Genomic DNA, 13,700 nt, shown 5'->3' on the forward strand with positions numbered 1-13,700 from the left:
CAAGATGATGAACCATATCCCCGTACTTAAACAAGTGGTAAAACAAACTCATTTTCCGGAAAAATCATTTTGATTAAAACAAACTTAAGTGTTTTGAAATCTAAATGAGAAAATGGTTTGTGAAAGGGGGAGTTCAGATTGTTTATGCCTAGAGAATGGCGAATTGATGCGATTTGATATCAGTTGTCAAGTTTGTCATATTTCTGTACAGTTTGTTTTCAATTTTCTTTAATGTGTTTGCATTTTAGGGGGTGTAGAAATTTCAGAAAATCCAAAAACATTAGAAAATTTGAAAAAGCCAAAAACATGATAAAATCAAAAATGAGTTTTATTGTATAAAAGAGGAAATGATAGTACATCAGTGGACTATCACAACATGCTAAAGAATTGGAAAGTTTAAAAGTGATAAACAATCTTACTGCGGATGTGTCAGTAGATTTTTACACATTTAGTAGATTGTGACGAGATATAAACCTAAATTTAAACTTGCTTATTCTGTGGGTTAACAAAACTGCATGGATATATAGGTAACCCCTGAAATCTTGTTTGAAAGGTCCCTTATTCTGAGATACTAGGTCTTTATGCTCAGTAATATCTGGGGTATTATCCCGGGACTTCTGCTGTATGGAAGTACTGACCTAGTCCCCGGATAATACTTTCTGCAAATGCTTGAAAAAGCGCCGCCCTCAGCAAATTGATGAAACAATAAAATTGATAGTCATTGTTGTTGTAAAAAAAAGATCCTCTAAAGGGGACCCACCAAAAGTCGAGCCGTCATCTCTCTGCTGAACGGAAGTTCTGACCTGAGCTCTCACGGTTTCGCACCTAACCCCTTACAGATATCATCTGTGGTATACTCACCTGTAAGACTGAATATTGGGATCTGGATACGGGAGTATATTCAAGTAGTGGGACACACGGATAAGTTAGTATCTAAAACATTAATATCGTATCTCGGATCAATTGAACTTTGTGTGAAAATTTAAATGGACAAATATACTGACAATCTAGGTGAATTGTTTAAAACTTAAAATGAAATGAAGCTTAACGGTGTTGGTGACATGTCTCATAAACTGATATGATCCTCTTACACGAACTCACAAAAATATTGTTTGTAAATATTTCTTTACTGCATTTTATTTCTCTTATGTAAAAAAAAATCCAAAAAGATTTTGTGTGTGTTTTAGCATAAACTTTTGAAAAACTCAAAAAGATTTTCGACAACTGGTATTGAAGAGCTAATTTTCAAAATTCCGAGTGCTAAACATGATGAGTAATATTTGAGGGGGAGTGTATGTTTGGAATTAAATGTTTTCATAATCTAACCTTAAAGTGGTTCATCAGATTGGAAAATCGGTGTTTGTTTTGAAGGAGAGTCTGAGTTAGTGCATGTGTTTATGTTTGAGATATATATGTGAGAGAAATTTACTTTGGGGTAGAGTTTTTGCAGGATAAGATGAAAAGCTGTGAGACGGAAAGCCAGACAACGATCCTAATGCTGATGATGCTGATGATCTGAAGAAATGCCAGCATATCGCAAGGGGGAGTCTGAAGACCTGCAAGAATAGACTGAGAGTGAAGCCCAGAGACAGATCAAGTCTGAAGATTGTGAAGGCTCGACACTTAAGACTCGTCAACATCTGAGGGGGAGTCTGTTGGTGCAGTCATCTGTCGTCTTCGTCTTAATATCGAGTCTCGGGTTCGTTGCGGTTTGGAACAAAGATTATGTCATCATCTTGATGATGACATCACTATTGTGACATCATCACTGCATCATTACATATAAGACAAAAATTAGTTTGGTCCAATTAGAATTAGGTGTGACCGTTTGAATGTATTTTATGTGTGAGGTGACCGTTTGAGTGGTAGTCATCGTTTGAAATAGGTCTCCGTTTGAAAAGCATGTCCGTTTGAATAGTGGTCGTTTGAGATAAGGTTCCGTTTGAAGGGTTTCAAACGGTAGGGTCGTGTACTATATATAGGTCTCAAACTGTCAACATTTGTAACGAAAGGGTCAGTTGATACCGAAGTGCTGCCGGTATTTCCTCTCACTGTAAACATTGTCAATTGAATGTAAAAGAGGATTAAAGTGATTTTCTAGCTGTTTTCAAGTTCGTTTCTTAGTTTCCGCCTCTGAAACGTACAAGAGCTCTTCCGAACGACTCATTCAGGTCGAAACCGGTCCTACAGTCAGCGACTTCTAGGAGCCAACTCTTACGAATCAATCGGGGAATAAACGATGACAATTGACTAGAGTGTGGAATGAGTAACTACTAGCACAATGGGCAGTGCCTTAGGATGTGACGCGGAATGTGAAAAGATGGACCCTTTTGGTGAAAGATCGTAGGGCTCTGTTACAAGCAACGACATTAGAGGCAAAAGTCACGGCGACATCAAGGTACTCGTAATCCTAGCCTACAGTATGGAAATGAAGGTGACTTCGATAAGGACTGGCCACTGCTAAGACACAACATTAACAACCACGAGAACCACAACAGTATTGGGAATCCCCATAACAATGACAACGACGATGGAAGTGGTGCTCATACAAGGGCCTTCAAGATCGGCGTAGGTAACGCCAAGTATGACAACAAACCCAAACCGTTTTGGGTATAATTTGTTAATTTAATTCTTGGAATTTTGGTAATATTTTGGATTGTAATTTCTTGGTATTTGATGTGTTATATTATTTCAAGTCCTAAGATAATATAACTAATACACATAATATACAAATAATCACACACATGGTGACATCTAAATATATGTTTTCCTAAATACATATTTAGTCACTTTTATTTACAAAAACCATCCTCCAATATTTGTAATTTCTGTAACAAAAATTATGGCATGTAACACCTCGAATTTTTGTGTCCAATGATGTGTTAACACGTGTCATTTGCTTACACATGGCATCTATAATGAGTAAAGGACTAATTTTGACTAACCTTGAAAGTATATAAATTCGAGGGTTATAAATGTCAGCAAGGGTAAATATACTGTATAGTATCCCTAAATAATGCTTAAACCTTCAAACGAATAAATTATAGATCGTACAAAAACAAAACGCGGAAGAAAGTGAGAGATTACAAACTACAGGGGTTAACTGTGTCAACATGTTTAATAATACCTCTGAGTGACCCTTTAACGTTCCCAAGACTTTGTAACGGTATTATACCCTCACTAAAATAATATATATATGAATTTCGCGAAGTTTCGATATGAAACGAGAAAGTTACGATCGAATTCGTAGAAGAAGGGTTAAAAGCGTCAACAGTGAAAGTTAAGGCTTTCCAATATAATTAATAAATAAACCGGGGACTTAATAATGCGGGTAATTAACACGAGGCCCCTATCGGTAAATAACCGAGGGCCAAACCGCAAAGTTACCCCTTCAAATCCGAAAGGTCAGGCGAATCATTACGAAAGATTTCGTTATTAATGGCCCGATTCTGTAATCATTATAAAAGATTTGAAAAATTCAGAAAATGTAACCTCACGCGACCCGCGTAAGGTTTAAACATAAGTTGAGGCGGGCCGCGAGCCTCCTCAACTACGCGTCTGATCTTCTGATCCCAGGCGACCCGCGTAAATGTTGCGTGGAATGTCCATGCGGGTCGCGTACGACGCCCAGATGCAGAATTATAGTAACTACTTGGCTTTTGGAGCTTTTGAATGATCAAACAACCAACAAATGGGCATGGGCACCCTATGCTCGACCCATAACACTTAGGGGACATCTACCCATCACCCCTGACCTGTTGTAGGTGTTGTAATGATCATACATGCTTGACATTTGCTATAAATAGCACACCTTAGTTCATAACCATTCACACAATCAAAACACACAACTACTGATCATTCTAAGTGCTCCCAAGCCTTCTCTTCTGTTCTATAATCAAGAAGCAACTTCTGTAAGTCGTTCATAACCATTTTGGTTTCACATTTCCATAGTTATAGCTCATAAACGCAACCGTCGTAACTAACGGTTGTCATTGCAATATCTTGCAAATGGTTCAGTCTTATGACGAATCAAAAATGGTTATGAGTTGGTATTTATGTGGGTAATAAACCTCTAAAAGGGTTCCCCCTGATCACCACTCTAACTATGTCAAATATCGAGTCAAACGCGCGGTTAAAAAGTCAACAGAAAGCTATTTTGGCGATTTATGCATAATCTGTAATATATATGTTATGGAACCTGTTTTGATAATCATAAAACATGATAATAAGTATATAAGCATGTTTGCGCTCGTTTGAATCGATCATTTACTATATAGAACCGGTTCGGAGCCGAATGTCGCAAAAGTTTGACTTTTGCTTTGACTTCAGTTCTGACCCGTTTTAGTGAGGTATAAATATACCTTAGGACTCTCTTAGGACCAGGTCACATATTGGTATAAGCCTCTGTGGTCGGTTCATGAGTTATCCAAGTCTTTTACGTATTTCCGTCATTCGCCTAAAAGTTGACCGTAACGGCCTTTTAAAATTAAAACGAGTATTTCGGACACGTGAACGGACCAAAACCTTGCTTGTTAAATTATAAGCATGTCCTTAAAGTTTCACAACAATCCGAGGTCTAGAATGAGAGTTATGCTAAAAAGCGCACTTTTAAGAAAGTTTTGTAATTAACGGCGCAATTAGCATAACGCCCATCTAACCCAAGTTTCGTCACCAAAACTTTTACCCACTGTGGTAAAATAATAGTTTGGGAATTTTAAAGATTTTTAATAATTTTTACCTTGCTCATAACCTGCGGTTATGGCTACGGTTCGGTAAATACCGAATATGCCCTTTTTGGCCAAAACGGGAGTTCTACAAGGTCTTTTGACCCGATTCCAGTTGCCACTGGTTTTAAATAATAAATAAAGTATTTTGAGCTTTATAAGCTGTTCGGGAAACTCAGATTTCCTGTAGAACTCGAAAATCCCTTTTAAAGTCTTTAAAATGACCGAAACGCCCCTACGGGGCATAATATTAACTCAAACTCGTTACGGGCATTACGGAAGGTATCCTACTGATACCAAAATACTTTTAAGGCATATTGACTTAGGAAATAAGCGTACGAATCTCATAGTTAACCGTTTCGCCTATTTGCGCACACGGTGCGGCTCATGGAACTAGTTTTCGTGCAATAGCCGATATGGGTCAAATTATATTATTTGAACCCCAAAATCCAGAGTATGAACTATAAACCCATATAAAACGAGTCGCTGAACTTGTTGGGGCCAAATCATACTCCATTCTCGGTTTTCGCCTTTTCGTGCGAATTAACCATATCTATATATCGGAATCAACCGGTTTAAGCTACGGCTAATACAAGGACCGTTAGGATTCTAAGAGGTTAATTAAAACCTTCGTTCCAGATTAGGAGCCCCAGTAAAAGCTATCGGTGACTTGATCTAAATTAAGGATTAATACTTGCAAAGGTAAATACTTTTGACTTATTTCCCCTATATGGGCTTGGGTTACGGTATATTAATACCGCTTGATTGAGCATTATATACTTCCATCGCTTAGGTGGTTAATTGATTAAATATGATTGGCTCATTTAAACAGTTTTGTTGCTTATAAGCCTTTGGGGGGTTTAATGACCGTTGTCCCGGATATCCTTGGCATCATTTTACGAAATGGCCACGACCATCGACATCCCGGTGTAGGCGTACACCCGGTATAAAGTGTCGACATTAAAACTAAAAGACGTAGCCGTTGGTTTCTGTACTACGGTTTTACGCAAACGTGGTGTGTCTATAAATCTTTAACCCGGCACGACCCGGGCTACTGAACGCATAAAAGAACATGTAAAACGTTCACAAGATCATTATGAATTTTCCCAAGTTATAAAAGAGTTTGTGCCTTGTGCATTCAAATCAATTTTAATAAACATTTTCAAATGTGTCAGTTGAATGTATTTACCAGTGTAAACTGACGTATTTTCCCCAAAAAGATTAAGTGCAGGTACCTAAACGTAATTGGCTGGTATTAGCTCCCTAGCGTCGGGATAAGCCTCGCAAGCTTGATTGCAGTATCTAATGGAACAATACTTTATCTTTATTTTCGATCCACTGTGGATATTCAACTCTGTAATACATTGATATTATGATCAGAGGTTGAAATTTATATATTTATCTTATGCTTCCGCTGTGCATTATATAATTGTGTGGTTTGACTATATTGTTGCCAACATCGTCACGGTAATCCCCCACCGGGCCCACCGGTGAGACACGTGGAAATCGGGGTGTGACAGGTTGGTATCAGAGCCAACATTGAGTGAATTAAACACTATCCTATTGTGTTTAATCTCAATAACACAATTGCACATACTTGAGTCTAGACAAGAACTTAGGACAAATTCGGATTATTACTCCTTTTTGTCTTCATTTTCGATTTGATTTTTTATAAGTTTTGGAGCAGGAAAATGCCACCTGTTATATTCCGAGGAAGAGGAAGGGGACGTAGAGGCCGAGGAGAAATCGTGACACATCACGATCAAGAAGCTGGACCATCTGGTACAAGACATCCTTCGATGACACGAAGCGAAGAGCCACAACGACGAAGAGATCTTTACGAACCAGCGAGGCATTCCACTTCGCACAGCTCGACGCCATCCTACCGGCACTCCTTTGGGCCAGACTCAGAAAATAATCCCAACAACCCACAACCTTCCTTCATACCTCTACAACGTTCGGTTTCGCACCGGAACTACGACGACCCTAGTCCATACTACGTAGCTCAGTTTAATCCGGCTGACTACATACAGGAACCTTCAGGTTTTGTTCCACTAGGGCCACAAGACCATTTTTCTGAAGATCCCATGGAGGAAGATGAGGATCCAACTGAACCAGCTCGTGGTACGCCCACGCATCCGATAGAAGTATCTGATGGATCTTCATATCATGGTCCGCAGTATCAAGGCCCAGACAGCTTTATGGCCTTGTTTGACCGACATGAGTGGTACAACACACCATCTCATCAGACATCGCAACCGAGACATCCACAGGATCCCTTTGAGGATTCACGCTTTGAGGCAGTTACGCCACCACCTCCGCCACCGGCACAACCAGTAATACCTGATCCGCCGAGGCGTAGGAGGACCAATGCTCGTATGTCTACACGAGGAGGAGGGGGTAACCACTTCAGCACTCCTCGACATTCTAGTAGTAGCCACTATCCGCCACTACATGAAGAAGGACCTTCAAGTCCTATACAAGAAGCGAACTCCGCACCTACTGCACGAAATTCGCCACCATTTGGGTATGACCAACCCATACCAGCTTACACAGGTCCAACGGCTTACAACCCGTTTGAACCATCACAAGCACAATACAACTATGGCTATGAGCGCGACCCATATGTGGTGTCGGCTAGATATAATGCGCGCTACCCTGACGGAGCACATGGAAACATGGGACCACCGGACTACTCAGCTCATGGGTATCCAATACCTCCCAGACCTCCCGTTCCGCATCAAGCGCAACAACCACGTTTTTCTCCTCCTGAACAGGAAGAAATACTCCATCGACTAGATCGTGTGGAGAGAGAGTTCGAGGAAGAAAAGAAAAGCCACCGAGGATTTCTCAAGGGCTTGGCGAATCTACTAAAGGGCAAGAAGAAGAAACGTGACCACTAGCCCTTAATAGTAGTATGAATGTAATTTCTACTTTAAAATAAGTCCCTGCGTGGACAACTTATCGTATTTCAGTCCCTACGTGGACTTATCTTTAGTCCTTGCATGGACACCTATCTTATATTAGTCCCTGCGTGGACTTGTCACTTATTTTAAAACCTCTCTGGAGGTATGTATTATTTGAAAGACCCGTTTAGGGCAATATGTAATTGTATTTGAAATTTCGGAATGTATGTTATGAGTTTTGTTTTAATATATATATAAATAAATCAAAACCATTCCTTTTATATTGATCTGCCTAATAAAGAATCTTAAGGGGGTGAAACCTAGCTTGGGGTCTTTTAAGATCAGTCAAGATGGTACGACACAGCTGAAAAGATTCTGATTCCCTGTTAACCTCTGTACGCATGTTAACATTCATGGCAGATGTGATTCGTTATAATCGCGCACGTCATTCTTATACAATAATCCTTTGAGGATTTCAAAACCCAACTAAATGATATATAGATCGTGGGTTAAATCACCAATGAAGGTGATCAATATTATAAAGACATCCATTTAGTGATGCAATGCCTACGGGCCAGTATTATAAAGACATCCATTAGTGATGCAGTGCCTACGGGCCAATATTATAAAAACATCCATTAGTGATGCAGTGCCTACGGGCCAGTATTATTAAAACATCCATTAGTGATGCAGTGCCTACGGGCCAGAATTATTAAAACATCCATTAGTGATGTAGTGCCTACGGGCCAATATTATCAAAACATCCATTAGTGATGTAGTGCCTACGGGCCAACCATATTAAGACATCCATTAGAGGTGTAGTGCCTATGGGCCATAATAATTGTCTTATAAGACAAAAGGCAGTAGTAGTCTATGACTCTCTGTCAGAAAGAGATAAAAGAACTACGGTTCAACTCTCTATGCCTTTGATTCTCTGGAATCTCGGCTAATATTATAAAACATCATCGTGATTAGGCTTTATGCCGCCCATACTATTTATATAGTTAAAATAGGATATATTCAAATCCTAATATTTAATGAAATAAAAAGTTAACCAAATATGGTCTCTGTACCATGGTTGACAAATTGTCATAAAAGACAATCATATAATAATCTCCTAAATTAAAATTTTGTTATCTTCTGTAACAGATTCAAGTTACAATGGCGGATCCCAATGGAGAGAACAGCCACACGAATGAAGATGACTATGACAATGCGTCAGTACATTTGACAGGCGCACAACTGAAGGCTCTGATCAACAATGCTGTCCAGGCAGCGATTGATCGTCAAAATACTGAGTCTCAAGGCAGAACTGTGTCAAAACCACCCTCTAAACCAAAGACACACTCCAAACCACCCTCTGAACCCAAGAAAGATGACGACAAGCATTCGTCTACTGAGCACAGCGTTCACCGCGATAGAGAATATACTGATGCGTCCAGTGCTAAGGGTTGCACCTACAAATACTTTGTATCATGCAAGCCCCGTGAATTTACAGGGGAAAAAGGTGCGGTTGATTGTATCACCTGGCTGGACGAGATGGACACGATTGTGGACATCAGCGGGTGCGCTGAGAGGGACGTGGTTAAGTTTGTGTCCCAGTCATTCAAGGGCGAGGCCCTGGCGTGGTGGAGAGCTCTGGTGCAGGCTTCAGGTAAGTCTGCCTTGTACAAAATGTCATGGGGGGAGTTTATTACCCTCATAAAAGAAAACTACTGCCCTCAGCACGAGGTTGAGAAGATTGAGGCTGATTTTGTCTCACTGGTGATGACAAACCTGGATTGTCAAGCATATCTGACAAGTTTTAACACTATGTCACGCCTGGTGCCATATCTTGTGACACCAGAACCTAGAAGGATTGCCCGTTTCATTGGGGGCTTAGAACCGGCAATCAAGGCCAGTGTGAAGGCCTCTAGGCCGACGACCTTCAGGTCAGTTACTGACCTCTCCCTGTCTCTTACCCTTGATGCTGTCCGTCTGAGGACACAAAGGAGCAAGGAGGCTGAAAAGCGAAAGCGTGAGGATGATACCTCACGAAAGTCTGGGAAAAAGCACCGTGGAAACGGTGAAGGAAAGAGAGGGTCGGAAGCAAAGAAGGAGGGGCAAGCTGATGGAAGACCTCACTGCAAAGGTCTGCAAGAAACCTCACTCCGGGAAGTGTAGGTTTGCGTCTGGTTCACAGTCGCAACAAAGGACTCCACCCTGTGGGCTATGCAAGTCCAAGGATCATAAGACAGTGGAGTGCAAAAAGATAAAGGACGCAACCTGCTTTAACTGTAATGAAAAGGGGCACATAAAGAGTAATTGCCCGAAGTATGCCAAGAAGGCAGAAGAGACTAAGAAGACAAATGCGAGGGTCTTTCGCTTGGATGCAAAGGAAGCGGTCAAGGACGACAATGTGCTTACAGGTACTTTTCTCGTAAATAATATATTTGCAAGAGTACTGTTCGATTCTGGCGCTGACAAGTCCTTTGTAGACCAGAAATTTTGCCAACTACTAAATATGCCAATCAAAACCCTTGACGTGAAATACGAAGTAGAATTAGCAGATGGCACGATAGAAACCGTCTCTACCGTTCTAGAAGGATGTGAAATGTCCATTAGGAACCATTCTTTTCCTTTATCTCTACTTCCTTTCAAATTAGCGGGTTTTGACATCGTGCTAGGCATGGACTGGTTATCCCATAACCAGGCCCAAATCATTTGCGGCAAGAGGCAAATAGTTTTAAAGACTCCAAGTGGTGAATCTCTTACCATTCGAGGGGATACGCATTACGGATTGCCCGAAGACGTATCTATGCTGAAAGCTTCAAGGTGTTTGAACAGAGGCTGTGTAATTTACATGGCTCAGGTGATAATTGAAGAACCAAAGACAAAGATCGAGGATCTTCCAGTCATTTCTGAATACCCCGAGGTTTTTCCTGAAGAACTACCTGGTTTGCCACCAGATAGACAAGTGGAGTTCAGAATTGACATCATTCCTGGAGCAGCTCCGATAGCAAGAGCACCTTACAGATTAGCGCCAACAGAAATGAAAGAACTAAGGACCCAGTTGGATGAACTGCTGGCGAAAGGTTTTATCAGACCTAGTTCATCTCCCTGGGGGGCACCTGTCCTGTTTGTAAAGAAGAAGGACGGATCGATGCGGTTGTGCATCGACTATAGAGAGCTGAATAAAGTTACCATAAAGAATAGATATCCTTTACCAAGGATCGATGATCTATTCGATCAGCTGCAAGGAGCAAGTTACTTCTCCAAGATCGACTTAAGGTCGGGTTATCATCAACTAAGGGTCAGAGATGAAGATGTACACAAGACTGCATTTAGGACTCGCTATGGTCATTACGAGTTCCTTGTGATGCCTTTTGGGCTCACAAATGCACCGGCTGTGTTCATGGATCTCATGAATCGCGTTTGCAAGCCATACTTGGACAAATTCGTCATAGTCTTCATCGACGATATCCTTATCTATTCCAAGAATCAAGCTGACCACGAGAAGCACCTCCGTTGCATTCTCGGATTACTACAACGTGAGAAACTCTACGCCAAGTTCTCGAAATGTGAATTTTGGCTACGAGAAGTTCAATTTTTAGGACACGTTGTGAGTGAGCGTGGTATCCAAGTGGATCCCGCTAAGGTAGAGGCAGTCATGAACTGGCAAGAGCCAAAGACGCCTACCGAGATTCGTAGTTTCCTGGGGTTAGCAGGATACTACCGGAGATTTATTGAAAAATTTTCAAGGATTGCTGCGCCCTTGACTTCCTTGACCAAGAAGAAAGAAAAGTACATTTGGGGCCCAAAGCAGCAAGAGTCCTTCGAAATACTGAAGCAAAAGCTAAGCAACGCACCTGTGTTGACCTTACCTGAGGGTACAGACGAATTCGTAGTTTACTGCGATGCATCACACACAGGCATGGGGTGTGTGCTTATGCAGAAGGGCAAGGTGATTGCCTATGCTTCAAGGCAATTAAAGGTGCATGAAAAGAATTACACCACCCATGATTTGGAGTTGGGTGCCGTTGTATTTGCACTGAAGTTGTGGAGGCACTACCTTTATGGTATTAAATTTGTGATTTATTCTGATCACAAAAGCCTCCAGCACCTGTTCAACCAGAAGGAGTTGAACATGAGACAGCGCCGTTGGATGGAAACCCTGAATGATTATGACTGCGAAATCAGGTACCATCCCGGCAAGGCGAATGTGGTCGCCGATGCATTGAGCAGGAAAGAAAGGGTAAAACCCATTCGAATCAATGCCAAGAGCATTGAAGTTAAAAATAATTTGATTGAAAGGATTTTGGCTGCACAGCGAGAGGCTGTGTTGGAAGCTAATTATCCTAATGAAAAGCTGGGAGTAACTGAGGAGCAGTTGACTCTTAGCAAGGATGGAATTCTTAGGCTGAATGGACGTATATGGGTTCCGATTTATGGGGGACTACGAGATGTTGTTCTCCAGGAAGCCTATAGTTCCAAGTACTCAGTCCATCCTGGTGCTGATAAGATGTACCAAGACTTAAAGGCAAATTATTGGTGGATAGGCTTGAAAAAGTCTGTAGCCGCCCATGTAGCAAAGTGCTTGACTTGTGCTCAAGTCAAAGCCGAGCACCAAAAGCCGTCTGGCTTGCTACAACAGCCTGAACTTCCCGAGTGGAAGTGGGAATGCGTAACTATGGACTTCATAACCAAGTTACCCAAGACCAGGAAAGGAAACGATACAATATGGGTCATAGTCGATAGGCTGACTAAATCAGCTCACTTTCTACCCATCAAGGAGACGTATAGCTCCGATATGTTAGCCCAACTTTATGTTGATAAGATTGTAGCCTTACACGGCATACCTGTGTCTATTATCTCCGACAGGGATACTAGATACACATCTCACTTCTGGAAAAGTTTCCAGCAATCTTTGGGCACGCGTTTAAATTTTAGTACGGCTTACCATCCACAGACGGACGGTCAAAGTGAGCGTACTATCCAAACGCTAGAAGACATGCTTCGTGCATGTGCGATCGATTTAGGCGGTAACTGGGATAAAAACCTACCCCTGATCGAATTCTCCTACAATAATAGCTACCACACCAGCATAAAGGCTGCGCCTTTTGAGGCATTATATGGTAGGAAATGCAGATCGCCTGTTTGTTGGGCGGAAGTAGGAGAGGTCCAACTATCGGAACCAGAGATTGTTTTCCAGACGACGGACAAGATTGTCCAGATCCGGGAACGTCTCAAGGCTGCCCGCGATAGGCAGAAAAGCTACGCTGATCCAAAGCGTAAGGATTTTCACTTCGAAGTGGGTGAAAAAGTATTACTTAAGGTGTCACCCTGGAAAGGGGTGATGCGTTTCGGCAAGAAGGGCAAGCTGAGTCCGAGATACATAGGGCCTTTTGAGGTCATTGAACGAGTCGGATCAGTTGCCTATAAACTGAACTTGCCTGAAGAGCTCAATGGAATTCACAATGTGTTCCACATCTGCAATCTCAAAAAGTGCTTCGCCGACGAGTCGTTGGTGATCCCACACACAGATGTGCATATAGATGAGAGCTTAAAGTTCATAGAAAAACCCTTGTCGATTGAAGATCGACAGGTGAAGAAGCTTCGCAGAAAGCACGTACCAATTGTAAAAGTCAAATGGGATGCTCGTAGAGGTCCTGAATATACGTGGGAAGTCGAAGCTACAATGAAAGAAAAATACCCCTATTTATTTGAGTAAATCTCGGGTCGAGATTTATTTTAAGGGGGTGAGGATGTAACACCTCGAATTTTTGTGTCCAATGATGTGTTAACACGTGTCATTTGCTTACACATGGCATCTATAATGAGTAAAGGACTAATTTTGACTAACCTTGAAAGTATATAAATTCGAGGGTTATAAATGTCAGCAAGGGTAAATATACTGTATAGTATCCCTAAATAATGCTTAAACCTTCAAACGAATAAATTATAGATCGTACAAAAACAAAACGCGGAAGAAAGTGAGAGATTACAAACTACAGGGGTTAACTGTGTCAACATGTTTAATAATACCTCTGAGTGACCCTTTAACGTTCCCAAGACTTTGTAACGGTATTAT

This window comes from Helianthus annuus, chromosome 13, assembly GCF_002127325.2.
Source record: "Helianthus annuus cultivar XRQ/B chromosome 13, HanXRQr2.0-SUNRISE, whole genome shotgun sequence".
NCBI lineage: Eukaryota > Viridiplantae > Streptophyta > Magnoliopsida > Asterales > Asteraceae > Helianthus > Helianthus annuus.